The sequence below is a fragment of the Aquarana catesbeiana genome, linkage group LG12, assembly GCF_042186555.1.
Source record: "Aquarana catesbeiana isolate 2022-GZ linkage group LG12, ASM4218655v1, whole genome shotgun sequence".
Lineage (NCBI taxonomy): Eukaryota > Metazoa > Chordata > Amphibia > Anura > Ranidae > Aquarana > Aquarana catesbeiana.
Window position 1 is genome coordinate 167,557,543 of NC_133335.1, and position 13,824 is coordinate 167,571,366.

A 13,824-nucleotide genomic window follows, 5' to 3' on the forward strand; every position below is an offset into this window, starting at 1 on the left:
CTTAACCCCTTCACAACAGGATGGCTACAGGGCATGCATTTAAACATGTATTATGAATGGATGGATGGATTCAGCGAATGTATTCATGTATTGGCGGGATGGATGGATAGATACAACGGTCATGTATTCATGTATTGGCAGGATGCATACAGCGGTCATGTGTGGATGGATGGATGGATACTGGATGGACAGGATGGATGGATACAGCGGTCATGTATTCATGTATTGGCGGGATGGATGGATACAGCGGTCAAGTATGGATGGATGAATGGATGGGATGGATGGATACAGCGGTCATGTATTCATGTATTGGCTGGATGAATGAATGGATGCATACAGCGGTCATGTATGGATGGATGGATGGGATGGATGAATACAGCGGTCATGGATGTATGGATAAGATGGATTGATAAATACAACGGTCATGTATAGATGGATGGATAGATACAGCAGTCATGTATGGATGGATGGACGCCCCATAGGATAGTGTCCGCCCTGTACTGCGCAGGCGCAGCGCTTGCGCAGTAAGGAGGACAAAGGAGACGCCGAAAGTCTCCGAAGATTAACAGCTGTTCAACAGCTCTACACGGCGCATGCGCACTTAATACTACATTCTGTCACATGCTCCCGATGCTCGTACAATTCTACAGGGGGTGGTGTGGCCAGAGCTAGCAGTGATAAGGGCGGGTAGTTCAATGTTACAATATATCTTAACCCCTTCACAACAGGATGGCTACAGGGCATGCATTTAAACATGTATTATGAATGGATGGATGGATACAGCGAATGTATTCATGTATTGGCGGGATGGATGGATAGATACAACGGTCATGTATTCATGTATTGGCAGGATGCATACAGCGGTCATGTGTGGATGGATGGATGGATACTGGATGGACAGGATGGATGGATACAGCGGTCATGTATTCATGTATTGGCGGGATGGATGGATACAGCGGTCAAGTATGGATGGATGAATGGATGGGATGGATGGATACAGCGGTCATGTATTCATGTATTGGCTGGATGAATGAATGGATGCATACAGCGGTCATGTATGGATGGATGGATGGGATGGATGAATACAGCGGTCATGGATGTATGGATAAGATGGATTGATAAATACAACGGTCATGTATAGATGGATGGATAGATACAGCAGTCATGTATGGATGGATGGACGGATACAGAGGTCATGTATGGATGGATGGACGGGATGGATGGATACAGCGGTCATGTATGGATGGAGAGATGGGATGGATGGATACAGCGGTCATGTATGGATAGACGGGATGGATGGATGGATACAGCGCTCATGTATTCATGTATTGGCGGGATGGATGGATACAGCGGTCATGTATGAATGGATGGACGGATACAGCTGTCATGTATGGATGGGATGGATGCAGCGGTCATGTATGGATGGATGGATGGATACAGCGGTCATGTATGGATGGATGGACGGGATGGATGAATAAGAGGTCATGTATGGATGGATGGACGGGATGGATAGATGGATACAGCGGTCATGTATTCATGTATTGGCGGGATGGATGGATACAGCGGTCATGTATGGATGGATGGACGGGATGGATGGATACAGCGGTCATGTATGGATGGATGGATACAGCGGTCATGTATTGGATGGATGGATACAGCGGTCATGTATTCATGTATTGGCGGGATGGATGGATACAGCGGTCATGTATGGATGGATGGACGGGATGGATGGATGGATACAGCGGTCATGTATTCATGTATTGGCAGGATGGATAGATACAGCGGTCATGTATGGATGGATGGATACAGCGGTCATGTATGGATGGATGGATACAGCGGTCATTGTTTCAAAGGATGGATGGATGTATAAAGCGGTCATGTATTCATGTATTGGCAGGATGGATGGATACAGCGGTCATGTACGGGCGGGATGGATGGGTGCATACAATGGTCATGTATTGGCGGGATGGATGGATGCATACAGCGGTCATGTATGGATACAGCGGTCATGTATGGATGGATGGATACTGGATGGACGGGATGGATACAGCGGTCATGTATTTATGTATTGGCGAGATGGATGGATGCATACAGCGGTCATGTATTGGCGGGATGGATGGATGCATACAGCGGTCATGTATGTATGGATGGATACTGGATGGACGGGATGGATGGATGGATACAGCAGTCATGTATTCATGTATTGGCCAGATGGATGGATGGATACAGTGGTCATGTATTGGCCGGATGGATGGATGGGATGGATGGATACAGCGGTCATGTATTCATGTATTGGCGGGATGGATGGATGCATACAGCGGATATGTATGGATGGATGGATACTGTATGGATGGATACAGCGTTCATGTATTCATGTATTGGCGGGATGGATGGATACTGGATGGACGGGATGGATGGATGCATACAGCGGTCATATATGGATGGATGGATACTGGATGGATGGATACAGTGGTCATGTATGGATGGATGGACGGGATGGATGGATGCATACAGCGGTCACGTATGGATGGATGGACGGGATGGATGGATACAGCGGTCATGTATGGATGGATGGACAGGATGGACGGGATGGATGGATACAGCGGTCATGTATTCATGTATTGGTGGGATGGATGGATGGATACAGCGGTTATGTATGGATGGATGGATACAGGACTCATGTATTCATGTATTGGCGGGATGGATGGATACAGTGGTCATGTATGGATGGATGGATACTAGATGGACGGGATGGATGGATGGATACAACGCTCATGTATTCATGTATTGGCGAGATGGATGGATGGATACAGCGCTCAAGTATGGATAGATGGATACTGGATGGATGGATACTGGATGGATGGATGGATGCATACAACGGTCATGTATGGATGGATGGAAGGGATGGATGGATACATACAGCGGTCATGTATGGATGGATGGACGGGATGAATACTGGATGGATGGGATGGATGGATACAGCGGTCATGTATTGGTGGGATGGATGGATGCATACAGTGGTCATGTATGGATGGATGGATACAGCGGTCATGTATGGATGGATGGACAGGATGGATGGATACATCGGTCATGTATGGATGGATGAACGGGATGAATACTGGATGGATGGGATGGATGGATACAGCGGTCATGTATTCATGTATTGGAGGGATGGATGGATGCATACAGTGGTCATGTATGGATGGATGAATACAGCGGTCATGTATTCATGTATTGGCAGGATGGATGTTACAGCTAACATTATAATTGGCTCTGCTCGACAAAGCCCCGCCTCCTCGTGACCTGCGCCTGTGATAGACAGAATGGCGGTCCAAAGCTGGGATGCGTTCTATCAGCCTCACTGTGCCCATTCCAGCTTCACATGGGGGCACAGGTGAGTCTGCACTGAAGTTGTTGTTAATATATATTTTTGTAAATGAATTGTGCATAAGACATTTAAGGGTTGTTTCATGAGATTTATGAGGGCGTGTTTAGGGGCGGGGTATGATAGGTTAGGGGTTGAGTGGGGCACTGGTGGAAAATAACCCTTGAGGCTTGGCTATAAATTTTGATCCCTGCTCTATAGAGTTGCACAGAGCTCTGACCGATCCTTACTACTGCGCCTTTCAGGGGCCAATAGATGTCCAGTATATGTCTTATTAATGCGCACAAACCAGTATATCCTCTTCATATGTGCACGCAGAGTAATGAAATCACATATGTGTAGAGACAATTATATGTGGTCTCATTACTCTGTGTGTGTGTATATATATATATATATATATATATATATATACACACATATTTATATATAAAAATAAAATGTGTGTATGAGCCCTGTATATATCCATCCATCCATCCAATACATGATCGCTGTATCCATCCATCAATCCCGCCAATACATGAATACATGACCGCTTTATACATCCCTCCATCCCTTGAATACATGACCGCTGTATCCATCCATCCCGCCAATGCATGAATACATGACCGCTGTATCCATCCATCCGGGCAATACATGAATACATGACCGCTGTATCCATCCATCCCGTCCATCCAGTATCCATCCATCCATACATGATCGCTGTATCCATCCATCCCGCCAATACATGCATACATGACCAAAAAATCGGGAAGGTTCCCAAAGATATTCTTCAAAAAGGATATACCGGTTTAGGGACTAATAATCTTTATTGAAAATCCAACATATATTAATTAGGTAAAAAACATTATTATAAATAGATGTAAATAACCTCCTCCAACACAGATAATTAAAATTAAGAAAGAGAGAGTCCTAATGAGACACCGGTGTCCACCACAATCAGTCATGCATACTACTCATCCATCCCATATAAACAAATCTTCTCAAAAAAGGGGATGTTAATTAATTAAAGGCTTAACTTAACCAGAAAAAAGTGTATGTACATACTTTACTGGTTCTATAAAGTGAAAAAAGTGAAAAAGATCATAAGCCTGTAGAAACACAGCTTCTGTATGTTGAGAGTTCGTTCTTGCTGTTTTGAGAAAAAAGTGCAAATGCTTTGTATGCAGGGCAGGACTTACCATTGGGCTTGACTGGGCTCAAGCCCATGGGCCCCGCGGGCCCCAGCCGAGTGTACTTGGCTATACTCGGCTAGTTCCGCTCACAGTCACGCCTAGTCCCGCCCTATGATGGACATAACACAGGGACTGGGCGTGACTGTGAGCGGAGCTAGCCGAGTACACTCGGCTATGTATGTATATCGGCGGCGCTCGGCTCCGCTCACACTCAGTCCCGCCATTGGACCTGTATTATGTCCATCATAGGGCGGGACTGGGCGGGACTGCGAGAGGAGCTGAGAAAAGCCGACAGGAGCCGAGATACACAGGACCGGCTCTGTATATCTCGGCGGCGCCATATTTAAATGCAGTGACACTGACAAGTCACTGCAGTTTAACTGCAGCCTGGGCAAGGCTGCAAATGACACAGACAAGGCTGCAGATGGACACTGATAAGGCTGCAGATGGAGGCTGCAAGGCTGCAAATGACACTGACAAGCCTGCAAGGCTGCAAATGACACTGATAAGGCTGCAAATGACACTGATAAGGCTGCAAATGACACTGACAAGGCTGCAAATGACACTGACAAGGCTGCAATGTCACTGGGCAAGGCTGCGAATGACACTGACAAGGCTGCAAATGACAGTGGACAAGCATGCAGATGGACGCTGCGCAAGGCTGCATTGAGCATTTAAATGTAAGCTTTTTTCCTTAAATAGTTTTTTTCCTTAAAATTCCTAAACTCTTATCTTGAGGTTTGCTGATTGGTTATCGGCAGTTACGTAGTGACTCGTTTACTGCCATTGAGAAAACCTGTCTGCATTAGACAGTGATGTAATGGCGGACAAACGGTATCAGAGTGGCGCGCTTAAAAGAAAACGAAAGGTTTAAAGTAATGTATAGAAGGTAGGGCCCAAAAGTGACTCAAGCCCAGGGGCCCCCACCACCCTAAGTCCTGCCCTGTTTGTATGATTTGTATGATTAATCTAATTTACATTCAGGCATTAGTCATTTGGCCAAAGAAGAGGGGTGAAAACGGGAGGCAGAGGAAGGAGGAAGTCCAATCATGAAATGTTTTAGCAAAGAGACACTTGTTTATTTATCATATGTGTGGATTTGGATCACAAATGGATTAATGTGAAGGTGACGACAGTCAAGGAAACAGATCGGGTTATATATATATGTTAACCTGCCCATGTGGATTGATCTACGTGGGTAAGACGAAAAGACAGCTTAGAATACGAGTCGGTGAACATGTCCAAAGTATGATCAATAAGGATGATGAACGTCCACTTTCATTACATTTCTGAAAGCCCATGGAGGGAAACCAAATGGCCTGAAATGTAAAGGAATTTATAGGCTCAACCTACCCCCAAGAAGGGGGGACTTTGACAGGATACTATACCAGAAAGAGAAAATGTGGATTATTAATTCAAAAAGTATGCAGCCCGCAGGGTTGAACAATGAGTGCAATTTATCAGTATTCTTAGAACAGTAGTGAGCCTAATATGAGATGGTTCTTTGACACTCAGGACTTTCTTGATGTCTGCACTGTTCCTTTGAGAGATGATCAGGGTGCAGTGTTCAACACCCTAAAATATCCCCCAGATCTAACGAACATGCCCTGTTATTATTATTTTTGATGTTTTGCTTTTTGTTTTTTTGTGTTTTTTTGTTTTCTGTTTTTGCTTTCCGTCTACTGTTAATAATCATGGTATGTGATATTAAAATCACTGCTTTGTTATGTCTAAAATAGACCTTATAACTAGTTTATTGTCCATGTGCAGGTAATTGGCAATGGATGGCCACCTGGGAGAAAGTTGTGTTTGCACGATGTGAGAATGAATGGTGAATTGGCGGTAGTATGACTTAGGTGCCTGCATTAGTTACAGACTATCTAATTAAGTCTGCTGATACTTAAGGACACTTAGTGAGCTACTGCGCATGCTCTTAGGAAGCTTGGTTTACAAGCGAAACATGTAAGCAAGATACTATCATGTTCTCTGTGGTGTGAGCACTGGCTTGTCCGCCTATACAGCGAACCCTACTCAAACATCCCGGGTCCCTGTCTGAATATTTCGCCATCTCTTGGATGGGTAGATCGGGATTGGCTAAGACTACATTGTTTGTATGGTGTGTGGACACACCTGCGATATTATCACAAGACAATCTGTTTGGAGAAACATATGGAGAGATTCATAGTCTAATCATGTAGCAAAGACCCCTGTCAGCACTATTTCTGATGATATCATCTCTACACTCGATTTCTGAAGTGATTGGACCACACATATGGACTTGAAATAAAAGGCAAGTAAGACACAGAACAAGATGTCAGTACGGTGAGCTGTGTCAGCCCCCCTACAAATATAAGGGGAAATTTTTTCAGAGTCTATACCGCTTTGTTTCCTTGACTGTCGCCCCCTTACATTAATCAATTTGTGATCCAAATCCCCACATATGATAAATATACAAGTGTCTCTTTGCTAAAACATTTCATGATTGGACTTCCTCCTTTGTCCTTCCTCTGCCTCCCGTTTCCACCCCTCTTCTTTGGCCAAATGGCTAATGCCTCAATGTAAATTAGATTAATCATACAAATCATGCAAAGCATTTGCACTTTTTTCTCAAAACGGCAAGAACGAACTCTCAACATAAAGAAGCTGTGTTTCTACAGGCTTATGATCTTTTTCACTTTTTTCACTTTATAGAACCAGTAAAGTATGTACATACACTTTTTTCTGGTTAAGTGAAGCCTTTAATTAATTAACATCCCCTTTTTTGAGAAGATTTGTTTATATGGGATGGATGAGTAGTATGCATGACTGATTGTGGTGGACACCGGTGTCTCATTAGGACTCTCTCTTTCTTAATTTTAATTATCTGTGTTGGAGGAGGTTATTTACATCTATTTATAATAATGTTTTTTACCTAATTAATATATGTTGGATTTTCAATAAAGATTATTAGTCCCTAAACCGGTATATCCTTTTTGAAGAATATCTTTGGGAACCTTCCTAATTTTTTGTACATATGCCCTTATATTCAGAGGATAAAAATCCTGGAGCTCCTATTTTCATTATTTCCAGGTGACAGTATCTACAGATTATGATATAGGTGGTCATATTCAGTGATGTAAATGTACTATTACATACATCTCTGATACCTACTTTATTAGGACTATTTTTGGATGAGCATTAGTTTCCCTTTCTTTCCCCCGTTTTTTTCATATGAATACATGACCACTGTATCCATCCATCCTGTCCATCCAGTATCCATCCATCCATACATGACCGCTGTATCCATACATGACTGCTGTATGCATCCATCCATCCCGCAAATACATGACTGCTGTATGCATCCATCCATCCATCCCGCCTGTACAAGACCGCTGTATCCATCTATCCATCCATCCCGCCAATACATGAATACATGACCGCTTTATACATCCATCCATCCTTTGAATACATGACCGCTGTATCCATCCATCCATACATGACCGCTGTATCCATCCATCCATCCATCCCGTCCATCCATCCATACATGACCGCTGTATCCATCCATCCCGCCAATACATGAATACATGACCGCTGTATCCATCCATCCATCCAACCAGCCAATACATGAATACATGACCGCTGTATCCATCCATCCCGTCCATCCATCCATACATGACCGCTGTATCCATCCCGCCAATACATAAATACATGACTGCTGTATCCATCCATCCATCCATCCCATGAATACATGACCGCTGTATCCATCCATCCTGCCAATACATGAATACATGACCGCTGTATCCATCCATCCTGCGAATACATGAATACATGACCTCTGTATCCATCCATCCATCCCACCAATACATGAATACATGACTGCTGTATCCATCCATCCATCCCGCCAATACATGACCGCTGTATCCATCCCGTCCATCCATCCATACATGACTGCTGTATCCATCCATCCCGTCCATCCATCCATACATGACCGCTGTATCCATCCATCTGGTCCATCCATCCATACATGACTGCTGTATCCATGCATCCCGTCCATCCATCCATACATGACCGCTATATCCATACATGACCGCTGTATGCATCCATCCATCCCGCCAATACATGACCACTGTATCCATCCATCCCGCCAATACATGAATACATGACCGCTGTATCCATCCATCCCGTCCATGCATCCATACATGGCCGCTGTATCCATCCATACCGTCCATCCATCCATACATGACCGCTGTATCCATCCATCCATACATGACCGTTGTAACTATCCATCCCGCCAATACATGAATACATGACCGCTGTATCCATCCATCCATCCATCCAACCAGCCAATACATGAATACATGACAGCTGTATCTATCCATGCCATCCATCCATCCATACAGGCTCAGTCATGGCTGTTTGGTACTGTCACGTACCTGGATCGTGAGCCTGACGTGTAGAGGAGAGCCTCTCTTGCCGCATCGGCTTGTGGGACCCTGAGGTTGAGACAGTAGCCACAGAAGCACGGTGACACAGGAGTGCCTATGATCAGTACAATATTTTGGTATGGCTGGATGTTTGTGGTTGGTGATGCAACAGGCAGACCGGCAGGGCTGGGTAGACCAGAGATGTGGCAGGCTGGATTGCAGGTGAGACAGGAACTGGTGCGATTTGAAGAGCAGAACAGCAGCAGGCAGAGAAACAGATGCAGAGTCAGGCAGGCCGGGTCGGTAACGTTCTGGTGGAGCAGGCAGAGCAGCAGGCAGAAGAGAAGCCCAAAACAAGCCGAAGTCAGGGTATCAAGCAGACAAGGTTAGTGAGAGCAACCCGGGTTCAAGATCAGGGGTCAGCACAGGTAACAGGTTTCAGACACACAGAAGCTGCAGACCAAACAGCACAGAGTCTTTGGTGCACTCACTTTAAATAGCCCCCTTGGCGCCAATGTTGGTGACAGGCGCACGTGTGCGCGCAGGCGCCCGTTGTCTTGCGCGCTGACGCGCCGTGAATGCGCTTGTCTGCCGTGCAATTCTGCATGGGCATAGCTGCACAGCTATGCCTTTCCTGATACCCCCAGGCTCCACTATGTGCCCCAGATATTGGATTCTCTGTTGCATCAGGCGGCATTTGCTGGGCTTCAATTTTAACCTGTATTGGGCCAGGCTGGTGAACACCTGGTCCAGATCTTGAATGTGCTCCTCTAAAGGTTTGGAAAAATAATGATATTGTCAAACTAGATTAAACTGCAGTCCCACATACACCTCTCCATCAACCGTTGGAAAGTACTGGGGGCGTTGTTTAGCCCAAAGGGCATCCGATTGATTTCACAAAGTCGCAGGTGAGTAATAAAGGCTGTTTTCTCCTGGTCCTGTTCCCTCACTGGGACTTGCCAGTAGACACTCACTAGGTCGAGCGTAGAGAAGTACTGGGCTTGGCCCAGCACCATGAGTGACTCCTCCACTCTGGGCAAGGGGCATCCTAGTGCGTAAAGGCATTCAGCTTGTGATAGTCTACACAGAACCGCAGGCTTCCATCTTTCTTTCTTACTAAAACGACAGGGGCAGCCCACAAGCTGTGGATCTCTCAGAATGCCCACTCTGAAGCATGTTATGGAGTAACACCCCTGGCAGAGGGCCAAGGGAATATGGTGGTAACGCTCCAAGATGGATGGAGAATTGCCTCAGTGTAGCCAAAGTCCTCAGGAATAGTTGTGAAGATTAGTAGGTGCTTCTCTAGTCATTGATGGAATAGATGTTGCTGAGGCAGAGGGTATTGGTGAAGGTGACGGCCTGTTGCGTTAGTAACTCTCTGTATTGTTCATTGCCCAGGGAGGCCATGGCGGCTTGGAACAGGGCACACACAGCTTCCACCCCTGGCTGGGCTTCGGAGATGCAGTGACTGGGTACCATGTAGAGGTCTGCGATGGTGGTGTGATTGGGTAGTGGAACTAAGGGGGGTTCCCAAGTTGATGAGCTAGACTAGCACCTTACCCTTGTGGACCTTGAATAAAGTGCGAGCTGCCAACCACTCCCCTGGCACCTCGAGGTCTTTGCAGGGCTCTGCCATCACTGTGGACTCTTGCGGGCCCCAACAGTTAGGGACCAGATGACTTCTTGGAGGGGCGCCAGGAGTATCTTTTGTTTTAGGGGGCATATGGACAACGCCCACTGTTCTGTCTGTCATCTAGCTACTTGCTAGTAGGCCTTGAAGGCCCGGATCACATTGAGCCAAACAGCTCACAAGCCACAGCCCTGTGCAAGTTTTCCTAATTGTTCAGTCTTGGCCAGCAGGTGGAGTATGTTCAGGTCCTTTAGGACATTAATGCCCAGGATGATAGGTATTGCCGAACATGTGGGATTGCGGGTCATCACGAACCCAACCCGCTCAACTACCTGTTCATATATCTGTAGCCGCACCCAGGTAACTCCACCATAATAGGTAGGTTATTGGCCACCTTCAGGAACAGCCAGGTGGAGTCCAACTGGTCCAGAACCACTAGGCGTAGAACTCGTACTCCATAACAGTGACTTTGGACCCAGTGTCAATCACACACGAGACCATCTGGTCATTTACTAGTTTGTTATTGACTGGACTTGGCGCAACCAAAGCCTCTGACCTTTTTGGGACCTTGTGTTGCCGTTCCCGGGGGACGTTCCTCTGCCCCGGGAGCCTCTAGTTTAACGGTGGCCTCTGGGTGCTCTTGTTTTCAGACCGGACACAGTTTCTGGCTTAGTGCCCAAAGCACCAACAGCGCCAGCATTTCCGGTCCTCATCCGGGTCCCTCCATAGCGGATTCTCGCCCTTGGAGAGGTGGGCCAACTCTTGCTTGAATGTGGACATTTCTTGCCTCAAGTATGCCATGTTCTGGGTTAGTTCCCTGATGGGGGTCTGCATGGCTGACAGAGGAGACAGTACCAAGACCTCTTCCCCTACGTGTAGCAGATCATGTCTCTTTGTCACAATCACGGTTGCTTCAGCGTCTTCCTGCTCCCGCACAACCACATCCACTACAGTGTCATTGAAGGTGGGGGTGGGCTGCACATTTGCAGGGCTCTCCTAATGGAGCCGGCCCTCATGCCCACCACAAACTGATCCCTCAGTAACTTATCTGAGAAGCTTATGTCGGCACAGCTGTGCAGATCCTTCTCCATGCGCATCCATAGATAGGGCACCAGTTCTCAAAAAGGATATCGGGGAACTGGAGAAAGTGCAGAGAAGGGCAACCAAACTGATAAGAGGCATGGAGGAGCTCAGCTATGAGGAAAGATTAGAGGAACTGAATTTGTTCACTCTTGAGAAGAGGAGAATAAGGGGGGATATGATCAACATGTTCAAATATATAAGGGGTCCATATAGTGAACTTGGTGTTGAGTTATTCACTTTACGGTCAACACAGAGGACAAGGGGGCACTCTTTACGACTGGAGGAAAAGAGATTTCATCTCCAAATACGGAAAGGTTTCTTCACAGTAAGAGCTGTGAAAATGTGGAATAGACTCCCTCCAGAGGTGGTTCTGGCCAGCTCAGTAGATTGCTTTAAGAAAGGCCTGGATACTTTCCTAAATGTACATAATATAACTGGGTACTGACATTTATAGATAAAGTTGATCCAGGGAAAATCCGATTGCCTCCTTGGGGATCAGGAAGGAATTTTTTCCCCTGCTGTAGCAAATTGGAGCATGCTCTGCTGGGGTTTTTTGCCTTCCTCTGGATCAACTGTGGGTATAGTATTGGGTATATTGGATTGTACAATATTTTTTTTTTTTTTTTTTTTATGGTTGAACTGGATGGACTTGTGTCTTTTTTCAACCTGATTAACTATGTAACTATGTTTAACCCATTAAGGCCAAGGCCACATTAATGGCACCATTGTGATCCCTGCTCCTCCTTCCTCAGCAGCTGCAAAGAAGGGCATATCCTGCTTACTGCTGCCAAGTGTGAGCAGGGTGCAGAGTGGTGTGCCAGGAAGTAAACACACAGAGTCCAAGTTAGGTAATAGCAATATGACTGTCCAGAGCCACTTACGAACTTTAACATCGGTCTGAAGGCTCGAAAGATGCTTCCTTGCGGGTCCACACCCAAAGGGAAGGCTTCCTAAAGCGAGGTAGATGTAGTCCCTGCACGGTCCCTACTTCTTCTGGAAATTTTCCTTTCGCTAAGCACTGTCCCTGCCAGATGACGAACCTGTCCCTACACTTGCCACACACATGAAGCGCACCAAACCTGGGAGCTGGAGTCTTAAATACACTCTTCCTGAACCAAGATGGCCGCTGAAGTCACATAGGGTGCCAGTGTCCAACTGGACAGCTGTTTCCCTGTGACCACTGGAATTCATAGAGGAACCAAGAGAAACCAAGTTCCTCACAACTTCCTTCCCCTTCTGCATTGCTGCTTCAGTGGAGAGCCACCTACAGTGGGGAATACAGATTGCATCTGCCTACTCACAGGTTTTCTTTAAAAAATATCTTCCATAGTTAGTCAATCGTAAAAGATATATGAACACTTTCAGTCTGCAGCAGTCTCTACATTGCTTTTACCAATGATTTGCATTTAATCCAAATACAGAAAGGGACAGATTGTCAACCACAATTAACAAGACACTGTCAGGCATTATACTTACTTGTCTGGTTGCCCATGTCTCCTACATCCACTCATTCCAGCATGGCAGTCTCCTTTAGTGTCTTTGAGAATTCATACTTTTGGGAGTGTCCTGTACCTGTAATTTCCCTCTGCATGTCATGGTTCCTTACTCTGACCACTACATCTATGTAGTCCTGTGGTCCTGTCAGAGGAATGAACAAGGGCATGTGGCAGAGGACACAGGCATATGATGCTGATGGAAGTGTTGAATGCATAAAAAGACATACTTGTTCATACTTGTGAAGTTGCTCAATGCACATTAATGCATGACAAGAGGATTGCCATTGTTTATCTATAGCGCCCATTTGCACCTATGCACTGCACTACCATGTGTCATGAAAAATATTGATAGTGTTTTCTGGTGCATCAAGATGTATTTCTGTTTTTTGGTGTTGTCTTATGTGAGCTTATGTGAAACACTAGAACACTGGGAATGAGATCAAAAGAGGTGTATTCACTGACAATAATGCTATGCTATACCGTTCTTTGTTGTTTTGTGATCTGAAATTTGTGACTTTTAAAGCTGAACTCCGGGATAAGCATATATTGTCTAAATTCATTCATCATGTGTATTCTTACTTGAATCTTGGTGTGCTTTGTGTATTTCCTCCAGATCTGTGCAGTAATCAACTGAAGCTTTACCTCTGTGCAGGAG

The 13,824-nt window shown here is 45.7% G+C and overlaps 1 protein-coding gene across 1 annotated transcript in view; it reads right to left on the reverse strand.

Annotated features, from left to right (window-relative positions):
* QRICH2 (glutamine rich 2) overlaps positions 1-13,824 on the reverse strand; it is a 131,018-nt gene that overhangs the window by 58,449 nt on the left and 58,745 nt on the right.